Below are 18,625 nucleotides of genomic sequence, written 5' to 3' on the forward strand. Positions count from 1 at the left end.
TCATGTGAGATGCCTGGCTGCATTTTTCCATCACTCCCTATGGGCCTCTAAGGAGCTGTGAAAAGCACCTGGTCTCTAGGAACCCATATTCTAAAGTCAGCAGTTAGGAAAAATCCTTCTTTTAATGTGTCTTGAAATGAACTCGTGATTGGACCAGAAATATATCTTCACTCAACATGAGCACATCAATAAGCCAAAAAAATAGGGATGCTTCCAAAGCACTTCAAGTGGGTATTGGATTATATCTCATAGCCCATGGCAGCTCCAGAGCATGTTTGGAAATTCTCTGCATGCAAGTTGAACAGAAACCCACGTGCAGAAGGGAATGGGTCTCTTAACTGAAGCTGGAGCTTATGGCTTTGCAAAGAGTCTTTACAGCAGCGGGTGGCAACTTCTGAAAAACAGGGAGTGGTAGGCTTGTGATCCCTTTTCTGTCAGGAGCAGTCACGGCACAGGCCTAGGGGTCCTGGCAATGTCTGCACACGTGTTCACTTGGGCACAGTATGGGCCAGCATTGGGAGGGCCCTATGGCAGAGGGATCAGGGAGGCAGCCAGTGGGAATGGGTCTGGGTCTGTGGGTACCTATGAAGTGTCTGCTGCTGGTGAACACGTTAGATTACTCACTTCTGCTCACCGGTACTTCTCCAGCATTTTTTGTAGAATTTGGTGACCGCCTATTTTCTTCCTTTTTTATCTTCCTGCTCCCTGTTTGTGGCAGACGCTACTGGCTGTCAATCCATCAGCTGTACCATTTTCTCTTGCTTACCAGACCACAGTGTAGCCACCCACCTCTGAGAGGTTCCATTCAGGGAGGCTAGACCCTTCCTTACACTAGGGAGAGAAGCTCTGTTGGTCTAAGTGAATCATAGTGATTTCACTCCATTCCTAATGAATGAAAGTGCAGAATGATTACGACTTGGAGCGCAATGGTTTGCGGACCAGTTAGGCCAGAGGGTGGAGTATGTGTAAGGAACAGATGACATAGCCTGGAAAGTTAGGCTAGCATCACGTTATGGGGTGCTTTGAATGACAGGCCAAGAAGTTAAAATTTTGTTCAATGTCTTTGTTTGGGTTCAGATAGTTTATCTGAGAGGTGATCATAGGGATCACAAGGGAAGAAGCAAGGGAATGAGATAGGGAAAGGAGAGAAGCCAATGAAGTGTTTGTTAGTGAGTGATTTGCTTCTGTGGGCACTGGGCCCTCTGAGAAACTGGAGCCCTACTAAGGGCTGAGAAGACAGACATTCAGTCAGTGACTCCCAACCCACAGTGGTTGAGAGTTGCCCTCAGGGGTATTGACTTTTCTCAACTTCTGGGTTATACCTTTAGTAGAATAAGCTCCCCTAGCGGTGGAAACACTTTTAGGAAGAAAAGAGGATGCTGAGGACTTTGAGGTGAAAAATTGTCCTGGGACTGCACCCCATGGCTGCAAGTAAACTTGGGAGGTGAGGAGATGTGGGCCTCGCGAATCAACAGCATCCTCTACATTTGGTAATTAATGGGAGACACAGAAAATTTTTGAACATAAAGGACATGATTAGAAGTTGCTCTGAAAAGATTTTTTCTGGAGACAGTATATATGATAGGTGGGAGTTCATGTTTTATTCAAAAGACATTTTTTGAATCCTGTGCAATATGCCAGGAGTATGGTAAGGAATAAATCTTTTGTCCTCAGGAAGCTCACTGTCTGGAAATTGGGGCTATTACTGTCAGAAGATGAGGAAGCTGTACTACTGGTCAAATGAGATAATGCGGAAGTAAAGTAAAGCTGTGGCAGGGGATGGTAGAAAGGAGACAGTGGATGTGAGAGACACTGCAGAAGTAAAAAAAGAGGTCTCAGAAGGTAATTGGTGAAAGAGTCGAGAGTTAGGAAGGATTCACAGATGACTGGAGTTTTCATAATGGCTATTTGAGAGTATATGCCACCAAGAACAGAATTTCAGATGTTAGGGAGAAGAGCTATGTTGGAAGATAGCATGGAAGTTGGGAAAATGATTACCATGGGTAATACACGTACAGGTCTGATTTCCATTAGCCATTTATTAACAAAGATTTTTAGAGTCTACTAAGTCTCAGGAACCACGTCAGTCAGTATACTGGAGCTTAGTTACAAAGATCTGTGAAAAATGGTTTATGTCTTCAAGGGGCTTACAGACTCTTTGTGAAGGAGGTGAACATCCACATATGCTAGGAGCTCATGGGAACATCTCTAAGAGGAGGGAAGGAGTGGTAAGGAAGGTATAAGATGATATTTGAGTGAAGTTTTTTTTTTTAATTTACAGATAATATACTTTTATTCTAGAAGGCAACCCCTCTGTATATAAATACAACCACTGTTTGGATATATATGGAGAAGGACTTACCAAATGTTAAAGAATATTAATATCTTACAGAGCCTTAAATTAAAGTGTGTTGTAGACACTTGGCATCAAATTTCAAAAATTTCTGACCACTAATATAAAATCTTTACAACAAAGCCATTACTTATCCTCAAAATATCTGTACATAAAACAATTTGGTAGAATTTTTCATTTATTCTATTTTATACAGGCAAAATATATGTTAAAATTATCAAAATTTCCTAGTTGTCTGAGCTGAGACTAAAGGATGAATAGGAGTTTATCAGGCAAGGATACGTATGGCCCAGATCACGGATGCTTTTGTGTGCAGTACTTAGGTTTATACTTTACCCTACAGGTGATGAGAAGCTACAAAAAGGGCTCTAAGAAGAATGTCCCAATCAAATGTGTGTCTAGGAAGATGGGTCAGGCAGTGATGTGGGGAACAAGGGATCCAGGGAAGGAGGCAGGAAGACCCTTTGCAGATGCTCTAGGGCAGTGATTTTCAAGGTGTCTGGGAATCCTGGGGGTCCCCAAGACCTTCCTGGAAGTCTGTGAGGTCAAAACTATTCTCATAGCAATATTAAGATTGTATTTGCCTTGATTTTCACTTTGTCACTGCTGTACAGAGGAGTTTTCCAGAAGCTAAATTATGTGTGATAACAATTTCTTCGGTGGCTAGTAAGATATGCTTTTTTTTCTTGTGTTTTAAACATTTCTATCTTATTTCTAATTAATTTCTAAAGTGGTTTATAGACAATATTGTAAATATCGTTCAGTACAACCCACATAAACAAAAACTCTTTGGGTCCTCAAAGTTTGAGGACCACTGCTTTATAGGTATTTATTGATTTGATTTGGAAAAATAGCCAAGGAATTTGCATTAAGAAGTACAGGAAGAATTACCCCTATTATATGGATGAGAAAACTAAGGCAGATAAGTCAGAGAATGATTGATTGATTGACAAACCCAAGGATAGATAGAAAGGGGGATGGTATAGGAACTCATTTGAAGAAAGCCAGTTTTGGGTGCTGTATTAGTCAGCGTTCTCCATAGAAACAGAATCAACAGAATAGGGGAGGGGGAGAATTCTCCTTTACTCATCCTTTTTGTTCCACTCAAGGCTTCCACGGATTGGACGAGGCCACCCACACTGGGAAGACCAATCTGCTTTACTCAATCACTGATTCAAATTTAATCTCATCCAGAAACACCCTTACAGACGCACACAGAATAATGTTTAGCCAAACGTTGGGACACCCTGTGGCCTAGTCAAGTTGACACATAAAATTAACCATCATAGGTGCTAACTCTGGGTAGGAGAAATGAGGATCCATCAGGAAGAAAATGAAATAACTGGAGTGGAGAGGAAGACAAGGCACTGCGTTTCCTGACTCCCTGGCTAGTCTCTGCTTGACCACAGACTCTCACCGCTCCTTCTGCAGACCAACAGATTCCATTTCCATGAGATCAACCAAATGCCTTCTCATTCTCCCTCTGCCTTGTGGCTTATCTCATTTCTGCAGGAATCTTTTTGGGTAAGGACCAATGCTAATTCTACCTTCTGCACTGGGTTTACTTCATCTCAGCAATCATGAAGAATCAAGATGGTATTCTCTGCTGACCCCAAACCCACATAAGGCCTATAACTGCATCCTTACAGAGGCAAAGAACACATATATTTCTCCAGAAATGCAGTAAATGTTAAAGCTTGTTTTATGAGGGAATCCTTAGCCGTAATCTGATTCCCACATGATAATGTGTTGCAAATTACTAGTAAATGCTCTTTTCAGTAATCTGCAAACTAATGCTTGCTCTCAACAAGTGAGTCATTAGTAGAAGAGAAAATTACCCTTCACATTTGGGAAGGCTGTTAAATCCAGGTTTTTAAATCAAAAGATTCTTGATGTAATACGTTTGGTGGGCCCAGCTCACGAAACCACACAGAACAATAGTCTGTGGGGTGCAGACACTGCTACTTGAGGATGATGCAGACAGAGCGGTTCTTTATCCTCAGGGCATATAACTAGGTCATCCTCTCCCGAGTGGCCCAGAGCGGCTTTGGGTCCCCACCATGGCTGTACACCCAGTTCTACCATCTTGAAGGCCCTGACCCCTTAGCCCTTCCGCTAGCTGTCCATCAGAATTTACCAAGACTTCAGGCATTTGCAGGGAGGGGCTTGCGACCATAAACAGACAAACTCAGGGTTGACATACTAATGGCATACTGTAGAGATCTTCAAATCGTGTTCCACAGAACACACTAGTTCTGAAAGATTAGGAAAAAGTATTTCATGGTAACGTAACTTTAAAAAATCCTCTTGGGAGAGTCAGAATAATGTTAGCATTTAAAAAGCTCTGAAAAGACTTTCAGCAAAGACAGCAGTTTAGCTTAAACTAATTTGATCAGGTGGCAGATACCGTGGGTTGGCTCACTCACCTCCTGTTCCCACCATCCCAACCCCCCTTACAGTGTGTGTGCCTCCATTTTCTAAAAATTACATTTCCCAGGACACCCTTGGAGGCTGGATGCAGGCACATGACCTAGATGCGACCATTCAGATGTGTGCCCAGGGATACCTGGTAGAGGAAGTCAGTACGTTAGGGGAAAATTGCATCTCTTGACAAGCACAGTGCTGTAGGAGTCTAGTTTTCCGGAGGAGACTGTGGCGGAGTGCCTGGTGCCCACTCTCAAGCAGGGGTGTTCCTACTAGAAAAGTGCTGCAGTGAGGTCGGGCATTGTTCTCTGCCTGCTCTTGGCCCTGGCTGCATTGTTTCTGGCTGAGTAACATGCAAGTCTGGCCTCCCAGAGTATAGTAATAATAACAATAACAACAACAACAAGAACAAGAATAATTCTCTTGCTACTTAAGCTAGCTAAAGTGAATCAAGGTTGCACTTAAACCCTGACTGCTACAACCACAGAAGCTATTGAACACTTAAGGATGTCCCATAAAACTAGTGGTTCAAGGAAGACAAGTTTGCTTGAAATGCTATTCTTCAAAAAGAGGACCTGGGGAGATTCCAAACCTCAGTCCAAGGGAATATAAAAACTCTAAGGGTGGGAATTTCAGATACTGTGCCGGGCAATGTCTGCCATGAGGATGGAGAATGGTGGCTCTCTAGGTGACCATGTTATTTGCCATCTCTGGACCAAAAGCTCTCGAGGCACTTCCTAAACCTACAATTTCATGAAAACATTGGCTGGACTAAGCATACGTTCTTTATCTCACATCCTGCTAGGTCCTCATGTGGAAATACAGATCAGTAAATGCCTTGGTTTCCTGGGGGAACTAACAAGAGGCTAGGGATTTATGTATGAAATCATTAGGGAAAGTAAAATGATATATAAAATTAAGTGCTACTTTTGAGGTTTACTATAGCTAACCTATTAAATGCATAAATCATAAAGCGATTTTTCCATTATTTAGAATTTCCTTCTCTAAATTAGTGGCTCATAAGCCAAATTGGGTCCATAGGTATGTTTTATTTTGCCCAAAGAGGGTTTTGTTTAAATGAATTAGTTGACAGCATTTGCAAAACTGGGAGATTTTTACCTTAAAAGTTAAAAGGAGTGGCAACTTAGAGCAGTGATAATTATGCTGTTCTCTGATATGAAGACTAGTTTTTGTTTGTTTTTTAATTCCTAGAATTATTCTTCTCAAGGAACCTTGGCTATCTAGTTAGTTTTTCTGATGTTTTAAGTTCCTCCAATGCAATCATGCCCTTGAAAGAAGCATATTAAATTAACAGATGATCCATCATTAGCTTAATAGAAGTATGACCCACCATACTTATGGGATGGAAAGAAGAAAGAGGAAACAGCAGCAGATAGATGAAGAAGTCAGAGATGGAGACTGAGAATTTAGATTTGTCACTGGGTCTTTCTGGGAGCAATGTATCCAGCTAGTAAAAGGCAGATCTGGAAATAGAATGCAGGTGTTCTGACTGCCAGTGCAGTGTTCTGTATACACTATCATGCCCCTTCTAATGAAAGCAAATACAATATTGTTTAATACACGGGACGTAAAAGATTAGAAGGGTGAACGTAGGTCTATGGAAATGATGGAGGTTGCTTAGACTAAAGATCCCTCCTTATCCAAAACTTTGTGATACCTTATTGCTTCTTAGGGACACCTTCCATCAGACTTCTAACTCTGTTCGGTAACAAGAGGAAGAGACTACTGTAAAGAATGGATTACGGGCTTGAATTTAAAAAAAAAAAGGCTTCCTAAAAGAAGAAATTATTTGCACATAAAAACCTGATAGAGTCCTGTTAGCTCTGCGGCTGCAAACTTGAATACTTTCAGTGCCTAGGAAAATAAAACGGGCCAGTGTTTGGTCTGCCAGGTACTGTGGTGACTGTGGCGAGCTCCAGAGCATTTATTCCATCTCAAAGGGGGAGCTAATACTTAGCTGGGTCCTCCATTGCCAGGCGAGAATGTGGTCCCATATTGGCCAAGATTCAAAATTTTCAAGACAAGGTGGGCATCTGGATTTTTGTGTGAAATGTCCCAGGTAAAAACCAAACAAGTAAAATCTGTAAGCCGCCAATTTTCAACCTCTGTTTAAAATCTTCACTTGATTAGGGTATTTATGAAAAAATATAGAAATAACAGAAACCCTTCTTTAACAAAACATCTAGTAATTGTAAATCAAATGTTACAGATAATGCTTGAACATATAGTTAACCTCTACAAAGAGTAAGATAAATCCCTAGAGGAGTGAGCATGTGAGCTGACAGGGTGCCTTCCCTGGGTCTGGGGGTAGTTTTCAGTCTTAGGGACTAAGGTGGTTGGGTTTTGTTTTATTTTATTTAATTCTTTTTTGGGGAAATAAAAATAACATAAAATTTACCATCTTGACCATTTTTAAGTGTACAATTCAGTAGTGTTAAGCACGTTCACATTGTTGTGCAACCATCACCATTATCCACCTCTAGAACTTTTGCATCATCCCAAACTGAAACTCTGTACACACTAAACAACTCCCTCCCCCCAAGCCCCTGGCAACCACCTTTCTACTTTCTGTCTCTGTTAATTTGACTACTCTACATACCTCATGTAAGTGGAATCATGCTGTATTTGCTCTTTTGTGCCTGGCTTATTTCACTTAGCATAACATCTTCAAGGCTCATCCATGTTGTAGCATGTATCAGAGTTTTATTCCCTTTTTGAGATTGAATAATATTATATATTTATATGTATTTTAATATTTTATATATAATAATCACATTTTATTTATAATTTATATGTAAATATATTTATATACATATAAAATAACATTTTTTTTATCCATCCATTCATTCATCAATGGACCTTTGAATTGCTTCCATGTTTTGGCTATTGTGAGTATTGCTGCTATGAATGAATATGGATATACAAATTTCACTTCAACTCCCTGCTTTCAATTCTTTGGGGTATATACCCAGAACTGGAATTGCTTGATCAAACAGTAAGTCTATTTTTAATTTTTGAGGAACTGCCATTCTATTTTCCACAGCAGCTGCATTATTTTATATTCCCACCAGCAGTGCTTGAGGGTCCCAGTTTCTCCCACATGCATGTGAACCTTTGTTTTCTGTTTTGTTCTGTTTTTTATTACAGCCACTCTAATGGATGTGAGGTGAAGAGGCTTGAGTTTTAATGCTCGTTTAGGAATAGGAATTGACATATTGAGATCTTGGACCCAGAAGAGGCTCAAAAACCTTCTGTAGAGCCAGTATTTTTAAATGGCTAATCCCTCACTAAAAGGAAGAATGATAACTATATCTACCCATGAGCATAAGGATTTGTCAAGGAAAATCATCTATTTCAATCTAGACTCTGATTGGAAAAAAGTTCGCTAGGGTACAGGAACCCTGATGATAAGAAATTAGTTGAAAAATGTACCCAGACCAGTGACAGCACTGGAATATCTGGTAGTTCAGTATACAATCTCTTTGCAGGGCTATACACTTCACCAAGGATCATAGATCATTTCCACAGATAAACCTCAGCTGAACATAAACTTAAAATCCAAATTTGAGTCAAAAGCTCAAACACATAATGATACAATTCACCATGACTAGAAGTCAACTGACCAAATAAGTAATTTTATTTGATCCTCCAGGACATGCAGATAATACAGCTCTCAGATAGAGGTTATAAAATTAGTATGGTTGAAATGACAAGGAACTTAAGAAGGAATTAAAAACATAAGAAAAGAACAAGGCCCTTGGGGAAAAAAAGGCTGATGTGAAAAAGATAAAATTTCTATAAATGAAAAACACAGTCACTGAAATTAAAAACTCAATTGACAGATTAAATAGACACTGAAACAAAGCCAGAGAGAAATTTAATGCATGGAAAGATATATGTGATGAAATTATCCAGACCATAACACAGAGGGAAAACAGATGAAAATTATGAAAAAGAGAGTAATGGCAGAGTGGAATGTTTGGATACTCTCCTGCCAATAACAATTATAAACGCTGGGAAAAAACGAACAAACAACTGGGAGATGAACAAAAGCTGGCAGAGACTGGTGAGGATTTGATCCTTACTAAGTGAGATCCACATTTACATGTTTTTTCTCCTCCCTAAGGGTACTGCTCCCAGGCCCATCAGTGTGGCAGGTGGAGTTGAAGTGGAAAATGGCAGTCTTACAGGACTGAGGAATGAGAAGGTGGAGTTTGGGACTTCCAGAGAGGCTTAAAATTGAGAAGGGTGGGGTGGGGAATTCTAGATAGGGAAGCCCCCAAATCTGTGTAGATACTCAACTCAAATCTTCAGCTGATCCCTAGACTACACATGCATGGGATGAGACTCCAAGACGCCCAGGGAGAAACAAGAGCAAGAAAGTTGAAAGAACTGAGCAGAGATTTCAACAGTTGCCTATTACAGACATAGTTTGGAATTCAAGTCCTGCCAAGTTAAACAGATTTGAAAAAAATGCCTCAAGGTTTTAAATTTAAAACCCAGAAGCTATGCCTTAGGACTTTGGACTAGGGGATTCACCCTACCGCCAGCTGCAAAACTGAAATAGAACCACCCTTACAAAGCCTAAATCCAAGCCTTCATACATCAAGGTCATCTGCTAGTAATTTAACTGCCTTCTAAAACAAATGTCAACACTTTTCAGAAGGACAGGAATTCAAAGTCTCTATAAAGTTTCATCCACAACATATACTATAAAATAAAAATTTACTAGTCATGCAAAGATACAGGAAAATGTGACACATAATCAAAAGTCGATTATAGAAAGAGACCCACAGACCAACCAGATGTTGAAATTAACAGATGAGGACTTTAACATAATGATGGTAAATATGTTAATGAATTTATAGGAATGTATGGGTATAATGGGTGAAGAGATGGGGAACTGTGAGGAGTGGTATATAAATTGAAAAAAGAATCAAATTTAAATGCAAGAACTGAAAAACACAGTATCTGAAAAAGAATCATTTCCTACAACTGGCAATAGGTCCCTAGAAACAGAAAACAGGTCAATAGAAATGATCTAAGCTGAAAGACAGAGAGAAGGAGATTTTTAAAATACTGAGCTGTGGAACTGTCTCAAGGAGTCTAGGACACATGTAAGAAAGAGAGGAGAGAGAAAATGGAGCAGAAAAAATTTGCAACTATATTGGTTGAAAATATTCTAATTTGATTCAAAACAGCAACCCAGACATCCATGAAGCTCAGCAAACCCCAAGCAGGATAAGTGCAAATATAAACATAACTAACCACACTATAGTCAAACTGCGGAAAACCAAAGACTAAGAGCAAATCTTAAAAGCATCCAAAGAAAGGAGACACATTATATAATGGAGAATAATTCTATGAATGATGGCTACTTCTCATAAGAAAAAATGGGGCTAGAAGACATGGAATTATATATTTAACATGATGGAAAAAACATTGCCAACTCAAAATTCTATACACTGCACAAAAAAGAAAAAAAATTTAATGCAAGTGAAATAAAGAGATTTTTAGATAAACAAAAGCTTAAAGAATTTATTGCCAGCAGCCCTACACTATAAGAAATCCTCAAAGATGTTCTTCAGGCTGAAGAAAAATAATCCCAGATGGAAATGCAGAGCTACAGGAAGAAATGAAGAACATCAGAATGATAAATATTTGAGTAAATATAAACGATATATAGGACTTTGTCAAAATGAACATCTGTCCTTCAAAACACACCATTAGGAAAATAAAGCAAGTCACAGAATGGTAGAAAGCCTTTGCCCCTGTGGGAACTGCTGACTCAGGGCTGGGCACCAGGGCACAGGAGGAGAGAAACAATGGGAAGATTTCCCGCAGAAGCGCCCTTTCCCACCCTCCAAGCTAGGGCCAAGGGTGTCTCCTGGAGCACCTTCTGTGCATCTGGTTCCCACTTCTGGGTTTTAGGCTGTCTTGCATCCAGGTTGGGGGACACTGGAGGAAAAAAGGGAAAGTCACCACCAGTTCAGTGGTACATATTTTGAACTCTGGTCTTCTTTCCCAGTCTACCTGCTACTTTTCAGAGTCCTCAAACCTGGTCCAGGTTTTAGAGCTGCATTCAGTGAGAGAGTCAGGGGGATGGAGCGTGCTTATGCATCTTATCCAGAATCAAAACTCATGACTTAAGTTCTGAGCATGTTAAGCTGAAGTACTTGCGGGGTACTTCTAGGTGGGCATGTCTGTCTGGAGCTTTGAAGCAAGATCCGGGCTAGAAATAAACATTTCAGTCTTCAAGGTATAGGTGCTTCCAATCACACCAGTCAGGAAGGGTGTGTAGAACAAGGGCAATGGACTGAGAATAAAACCCTGGGGCTCTTCCTGGGTTCAGGAAGAGGAGCCACAGCAGAGAGAGGGGTCAGACAGGTCAGAGGAAAAGCAGGATGTGGGTGTCAAGTCTCCACGCCGCTCTCTCCTGAGCTGTGTGTGCCGGCCATGGTGTTCGGGTGTTGCCCGTGTTTTGTCTACCCACCACCTGTGTCAGAATCACCTGAGGTGGGAGGGGTGGGAGGGGGTGGGGCTAAACATGTTGATCTTGAGGCCACACTCCTCCACACTTATTTAAGGAGAAGCATAAATGGTGGGGCTTGCCTGCCTGAGTTTTAACTAGTTTTCCAGGGATTTCTCAGGAACAGAGAACCACTGCCCTAGGCCTAAAGAGTGTGGGAACCCCTGCGCCTGTCACCAGCATAAAGAGAGGGTGCTGAAAAGGTGGAAAGGTATGAGAAAAGAAGGCGAGAGTAATAAAAAAGGGAAAGAGAGATTCCCAAAGTTTGGTAAGTGATATGGGAGGAGACGGAGGAGGAAATTGACATTTTACTCCCATTATTCCAGACCGGAGGCAGAAACTCTTGGAGCAGCTGAGTTGGGTTCATCTTGAGAGTTTCATGTTTAAAGCCCATTAAGAGCCCAGCACAGGCCTGCAGGGCTGCAGGTGGACGGAGGGGACTGCAAGCCACGCAGCTGCTTGGACTGTGCTGATGAGCATGACAGGTGATGAGCAATGTGGCTGACACTGTCCTTTAAACAGCACCCAGAGGTAATGCAGTCCTGTCACTTTTACAGGACCCAATCGGCAAAGGTTAATTGGTCCATTTTATGCCAAATCCAGTAGTCATGTTTTATGCTGTGCTGCTCTAGACAGACAACACCTGTTTGGATAGGGGAATGAAACTTGCTGAGATGCAGAGTTACACCTCTCGCCCCTCTTCTCCCCCAGCCTCCCTACTAAACAGTACCTTTAAGAAATCTTTTGAAAAAGTCTGAAAGCTAATGTCAATAGAAACCACGTTAGATGAAAGGGAATTCATCACCAAAAGTGCTTAGAGAAAAAGCACTTGACCCCTTCTGAGCCTCCTAATAGTCAACGCAATGCCAAGTTTTCTTGGCCTTCTCTTGCTTTCTTCCCAACCTTGATTCTGTCCTGTGAGTGCCTCAGAAATGATGACCAGGTCTCCGCCTTTGTGTTCCTAGCTGCCGGCACAGTGCCTGGCACACACTAGGGGTCAATACATTTCTGAAGCTTATTAAGCTTAACTTTGAGTCTAGCATCAATTTGACATGCATTCTTCCTAATGTCTTCTACATTTCTTTTTTCTGCCTTCCAGGTTTCTCCTGTTCTTCTTTTCTATCCCTTCCTTCCCTTTTCTTCTCCTTCCCCCTTTTTGTCTGGTCTCTCCTCCAGTGCCCAATATGGCCAGAAGAGGACCAAGCTGGGAACTGGACCGTGAAGAAACTGAATTCCTCCAGTCCCTTCCCTTGTCTTCCATCTCTCCTCCTTCTTTTCGCTTTCCCTCTCTACACCCCGGGGGTTCTCCTTCTGCATCCCAAGTCCTCTATGTTGAAACATTAATGTGAAGAACCCAGTGCTATTCAAGTAATAGGAATAAAAGTTATTTATCACTTCCCATTAATTCCCCATCTTTAGTGACTCTTAGATTTGAGTGAAAAACTCCTCTACAGCCCAAAGCACAACTTCATTCTAAGAGGCAGCATCGTTCCCTTAATATACCTAATCCTTCTGTATTCTTAACTAGTGAATGCTCTAACTTTATGAAGAAATTACATCCCATCCACGTTGGTAGTCTGTCTGATGTCCTGAGGATTGAAGAGATTTGACCAAAGCCCCCTCCAAAAGCTAAATTTGCCAGATCTCCTATGGAACAATGAACAAATGTTATAGATAACAACTGTGTCCGAAATTACTGAGATTTTGGGTTCACATATATGTATTTTAAGTAACACATGAAGACACTTGATTTACTTGAGTCCATTATTCTTTTGACTCACTGTGCTCTCATGAGCAGTCCACATGTTTCTGAATAATATAGGCCCTTGGGCCACCTGGAGATTTCACTGATTGATGTTAACCACTTCTGGCACTAGAAGGGAGAGGATGAAAATTCAGGCTAGTATATTTTCCTTTCTGAAAGCAGCTCTCATAAAAGCTGAGCTTCTCCTGAAACTACATTACTTCTTGGGAAGAAAGAAAGTAGAAGTAGAAGAAGGAAACCAACATTTTCAAACCCCTTCTGTATACTACCTAGCTTCTAAGTGTTAACTCAATTAATTCTCATAAAAATATTGTAAGGGAGGAGATAGTATCTTTATACTACAGATAAAGTAGTGAGGGCTCAGAGAGGTTAGGTGACTTGCTCAAGGCCACAGAGCTAGCCAGTGGTGAAGCTAGGATTCAGACCTAAGCCTGGCCAAGTCCAAGGCCCATGTGCTTTCCAGTGTACTCTCCCCTGTTTGCAGTGCTTGAGCCTCACTGTGGAACTAGGAGCATATGGTCCGTACTTAATCCTGTGCATAGTGACCAGCTCCAGACATTGCTCCATCCACTTTTCCCTCTCTCCTCCTGCATTCCTGCCTTACTATTCCTTCCTTTTTTAATTTGGCTTTCATCATCAACACCTCACATTTGTATGGTGCTTTACAGACATTCATCAGGTACTTTCACAGACATTGTCTCATGTCCTCACAGCAAACCCAGGAAGCAGTACTATTATTGTTTACAGCTTATAGATGTGGAATCTGGGATCTGGAGTGATGATGGGATTGCTCTTTGTCAGAGAGGCAGTCAGTGTCTGAGCTGTTTCTGGAAGAAAGATGGGCCATGGGCCAGGTTACTGGGGAAACGGTAGGGCAGATTAGGGAGCTCAGATTGCTGAAAGGCAGGTTAAAGGGAATGGGGCAGGGAGGGTAATATGGCCAGTGGAGCATTTCAATACAGAGGTTGAATTCTGTACTCTGGGAATTGCAGGTCTATTTCCCATTTTGCTGTTTGTTGTATAATCCTCTAGCTCCTGACTCTGAAAATTCTTCCTTCACCCAAAGAATAGCTTTTCTTTCGAGGTTCGTCTCCTGAAAACATCATTCATTTTCTCTTCCAACTGCACGTGTGTAATTTCCGATGTAGGCCCTCACCCCATCTTACATAAGTAAATGCAGCCGCCTTTTGATTTGTCTCCCTATCTTCAGCCAGCTCCCCCTCCCTAGCTGTTCACACTAGACTGATTTTCCTTAAATGAACATTTAATCATGTTATTTCTCTACTTAACATCTGTTGGTGCCTCCCAATCAGCTCTAGGACTAAATCCAGAGTCCTAATGACAATGCCTGGTAGCCTTCGTAACTCGACACCTTCCCATCCTTCTAGGGCCGTTTCACAGCAAGGCTGAACTGCTGCTTTGCTCTCACACTCCTCTGCATCTTTACCCATCAGTGTCCTCTGCTTGCAGTTGGCGCTCTCTCACTCTACCCCGATTAATCACCAGGAAGATGCTTCCTCACCTCCCTAGCAATGTCTCCTTTCCTACTTTCCAGGCTCCCATTACATGTGCACTTGTTGGTTGCAAGTCTCTCTCCCCCAACCAGTCTGAGACACATTTGTGGGAGGGACTTTACCTTTCCATCTTTGGTTCTATTGTTAGCCGCAGTGTCCCTTCCTGGATGTGGATCTTTCCAAGGGAAAGGGGCCTTTCTGTAAGGATGGGGAGGCAAATGATGTGTTTTTTTAGCACATAAAAGACAGAGGATTAAGCTCTACGGTGTGAGAATGTTTTCGTTTGTTTGTCTTGTGGGCGGCAGGCAGAAGGGTTCCACTCTTAAACCACCTTGGTAGCATCTTCTGTCTTTATCCTCCGCCTTCAAGATGAATATACGTCTTTTCACCTCCATTTAATACTTTAAGACTCATAAATGCTTGTGAAAAGAATGCAGGTTTCCATCAAGTTCAAAGGTATTTGAATTAGATGAAGACATTTATATGTCTTAAGAGTCAAAGAAATGCAAAGTCTAAATAAGTGACTCAGCAGCCATGACAGGTAATGACCCGGGTTCTGCCCTATTGCATGAATGCTACAGGGATATGGGCTATGTAGGTTCTGAGGACGACAAGCTTGTTTTTAAAGTATAATGCTCCAGTTACAGGCATGAATTCATACAGTAAGCATCCTTGCTAAAATCTCCAGTTGTGATACAGTCTCAGAAAGTAAATCCCCAAATAACTGTTATTGCATAGTTAGAAACCCTGGGAAGACATAGAAGTAAGTATAGAAATCTTTTAGAGAATTAAAATTGTATCATTCATATTTTCATATTAAGAAATCTCTGTCTATTTAATATTTATTTCAGGTAGAAGCAAAGTAGGCATGTCTCCTCCATCCTTCCTTTTCTTGTGAAGGTGACCTTGGAAGCATATGACCTGGCTGGTGTAGGTACTAGATGGAGGAGGGCTATGTGAATCACACTGGACCCACCTGAAGGAGAAATAAACCTGTCTTGTGTTGTGAGAGACCATGAAAGAGAATTTTTTCACTGTGACTCTCACATATTTTTGTTCCCAATAGGTATGTCCCCCTCACCCCCTTCTTGCAGATAACGTTAGCCTTCACCCCTTCTGATAAAATCCAAATTGCTGCAACCATGGCTGTTAATACACACAAAAAAATTTCTCTTCTGAAAACTCTCCTTGATTCAACTATTCCTGAAACTGGCACAACATCAGCAGACCCCTTCTTGCTAAAGCCCTATAAAACATTCTGCCCTCCTTCTCTAAGTTAGAAATCCCATTTGGAAACTTCTCATGCCTGGAATCTTTGAATAAAGACTTCTGCTAATGGTGTCTGGTTGACTTTTTTTCATTGTGTCAAGCCATCAAGATTTCACGTTTCATTTGTTATCACATCATAATCTAGCCTATACTAACATATTTACTAAATTTATAAACAATATTGGAACATTTTATTGAACCTAAGATTCATCACATTTTAAAAATTGCTTGATTAGATTTATAGGAAATACTTAGATGCATGGGAATGCTTGTCATTAGACAATTCAAGTATTTAAAAGTACATACATTAATAAGTGAATTAAAAATATTCAAAGGTATTTAATTACTTTGGTTTATAAAATGAGACAATATATTAAGCAAGGGATCCTTAACAGCGATTGCTAAAACATGCTGGTCTTATAAATAAAATCATATGATTTACAGGATGTACTCAAAAGCTGAAAGATGAATTGCATTTTTAATATGACTTTAATAAGTTTAATACTGCTTTTTAGAAACCCGCCTAAACCCTGAAAAGTCTTCTGTGCATAAAATCTATACTCGAGTATATTTAAAAGGCTTCATATTTAGCAATTTGCTGTGGGAGAAGGTGGAGCTGACACTGACTCATGACCCACATTGCAGTCACCACCTAAGCGATAGCGAGATCTCAGAGAGAAGGTGTCCAAAGGACAGAAGGCAGAGTAAAGAGATGGTAGAGGGAAGAGAGAATCTGCAGGAGATGGTCCAGGAGAGAAGTTCTTGCTGTGGATGAGGCAGCCAGAGAAACACACATGGAGATCAAGGGCAAGCTAGACAAGTCAGAGAGCGCCCCTGAATGCTCTGCGCTCTGTGAATACACTGAACTAAAGGGAGAGTCTTCAGTGTGAGGGAAGGAGGCAGGTCACTTTCCTCGCCTCTTACCCCCTTACTGAGGCTGCTGTTTCTCCACTGTGAAAAGATGGACGTATGGAGTGACACCTGAGAGCAGCTGAAGACTGTTTTCATGACTGTCTGTCCTGATCCTTTTATGATAAAGGCTAAATAATAATAAGCCTTACACATGTATGCTACTTTACCGTATACAAAGTGCTTTATAAAATCCCCAGACCTCATCCATTTAAACTTCACTGTAGCCCTCTGAAGTCCTTATTTCTGTAACACATTTTATTTTATCCCAAGTCTGCACATGTGGAACCATAATCTCATATACTTCCAAGGATTTGAGAAACCTAAGAAATCACTGGGTTCAAACCATTTTTTTTCAACAAATAAAGGGACTGGCTGTTGTAAGAGTTCAATGATTTTACCAAAGCCATGCAGCTAGTTGGGACAAAGTCAGTCAGGTGTTTTGCTTGGTTGGTTGGTTGTTTTCGTACTTCCTATTAATGCTAAGCCTACTTAACATACTGGATTTTAAATGGAAAATATGTATATGGAGGGGAAGTGAGGAAGGAGAGGAAGGGAGATGGGGAATAAATTGACCTTGTCTAAAAGCATGTGTTTACAAGTTGGTTAAGTTCCTCTGGGACAATAAATTTCCAAAGGAACTCAGATTTGCTTGTGGCATCTAATTATTGAGTCTCAGTGCCCTAGTACAAGACATTCTCCATGACGGATTATACATTATACTATTTAGAAATAAGGACTGTGGTAGGCAGCCTCTAAGACGGTCTCCAATTATCCCTGCCTCTTCGTGTAATCTTCTTTGATTGTGGGCTGGACGTAGAGACTCACTTCCAATGAATAGAAAACAACAGAAGTGATGGAGTGTTACCTCTGAGATTAAGTTCTAAAAAGACTGTGGTTTCTGTCCTGAGTATTCTCTCTCTCTTTCTCTCTCGTCACTCACTCTGGAGGAAGCTAGCTGCCATGATTTTAGTCAGCTCTGTGGAGAGGTCTGTGTGGCAGGGAACTGAAGGAGGTCTTCAGTAGGAAGTAGGAAATAGCCAGTAGGAAACAGAGGCCCTTAGTCCAACTGCCCACGAGCAATTGAGGCCTAACAACCACCAGGCAAGTGGGCTTGGAACTGGACCCACTGGAGTCTGCAGATGAGACCACAGCCTCACTGACAGCCTGACTACAGCCTCATGGAAGCACTTGAACCAAAGATTTGCTGACTCATAGGAACTGTGACAAAATAAAGGTTGTTTTAAACTGCTGAGTTTTGGGCAATTTGTTACGCAGCAATAAGTAACAAATACAAGGGTGAAACAAGGACAAAAGAAATCATAGTTAACTGATTATTTTCTCACTTTGATCAATGTGTATTACAGTGTTGAAGATCAACCTTGGAATGATTTTAACTTTTATTTAGCACTGTTAACAATAAGGTTAACAAACCTTAACAAACTGCAAACTTGAAAAACGTATCCATTTATCCCCTTAAATGTGTTGCTCACTCCCACTTGTGGTTAAAAATACACCTTGATATTGAGGAAAAACACTTGAGGACCAAGTCAGTTATAAATTACTTCAGCAACTTATATTTGGGTGCAAAGTCTAGAATTGTTTGAAGACATGGTGGGATTGTTATTTTTAAATGTGAACCACCGTCTGGGCCAGGGTACTACTCTTCTTTCCGGGGGCCCTCCCTGCAAATTGGTCAGTCCTGGAAGGTGTTCAAGGAGCTCCTGCACTTTTGCTGACATCACATTGCTTATCTGCAGGGATTTGCCTGCACAAGGCATAAAGATTCCCATTTTATAATAACTTCTAGAAAGAGAAATAGTCCCATGTTCTACCTCCCA

The sequence above is a fragment of the Balaenoptera borealis genome (assembly GCF_965194805.1).
Source record: "Balaenoptera borealis genome assembly, chromosome: 18".
NCBI classification, from domain to species: domain Eukaryota; kingdom Metazoa; phylum Chordata; class Mammalia; order Artiodactyla; family Balaenopteridae; genus Balaenoptera; species Balaenoptera borealis.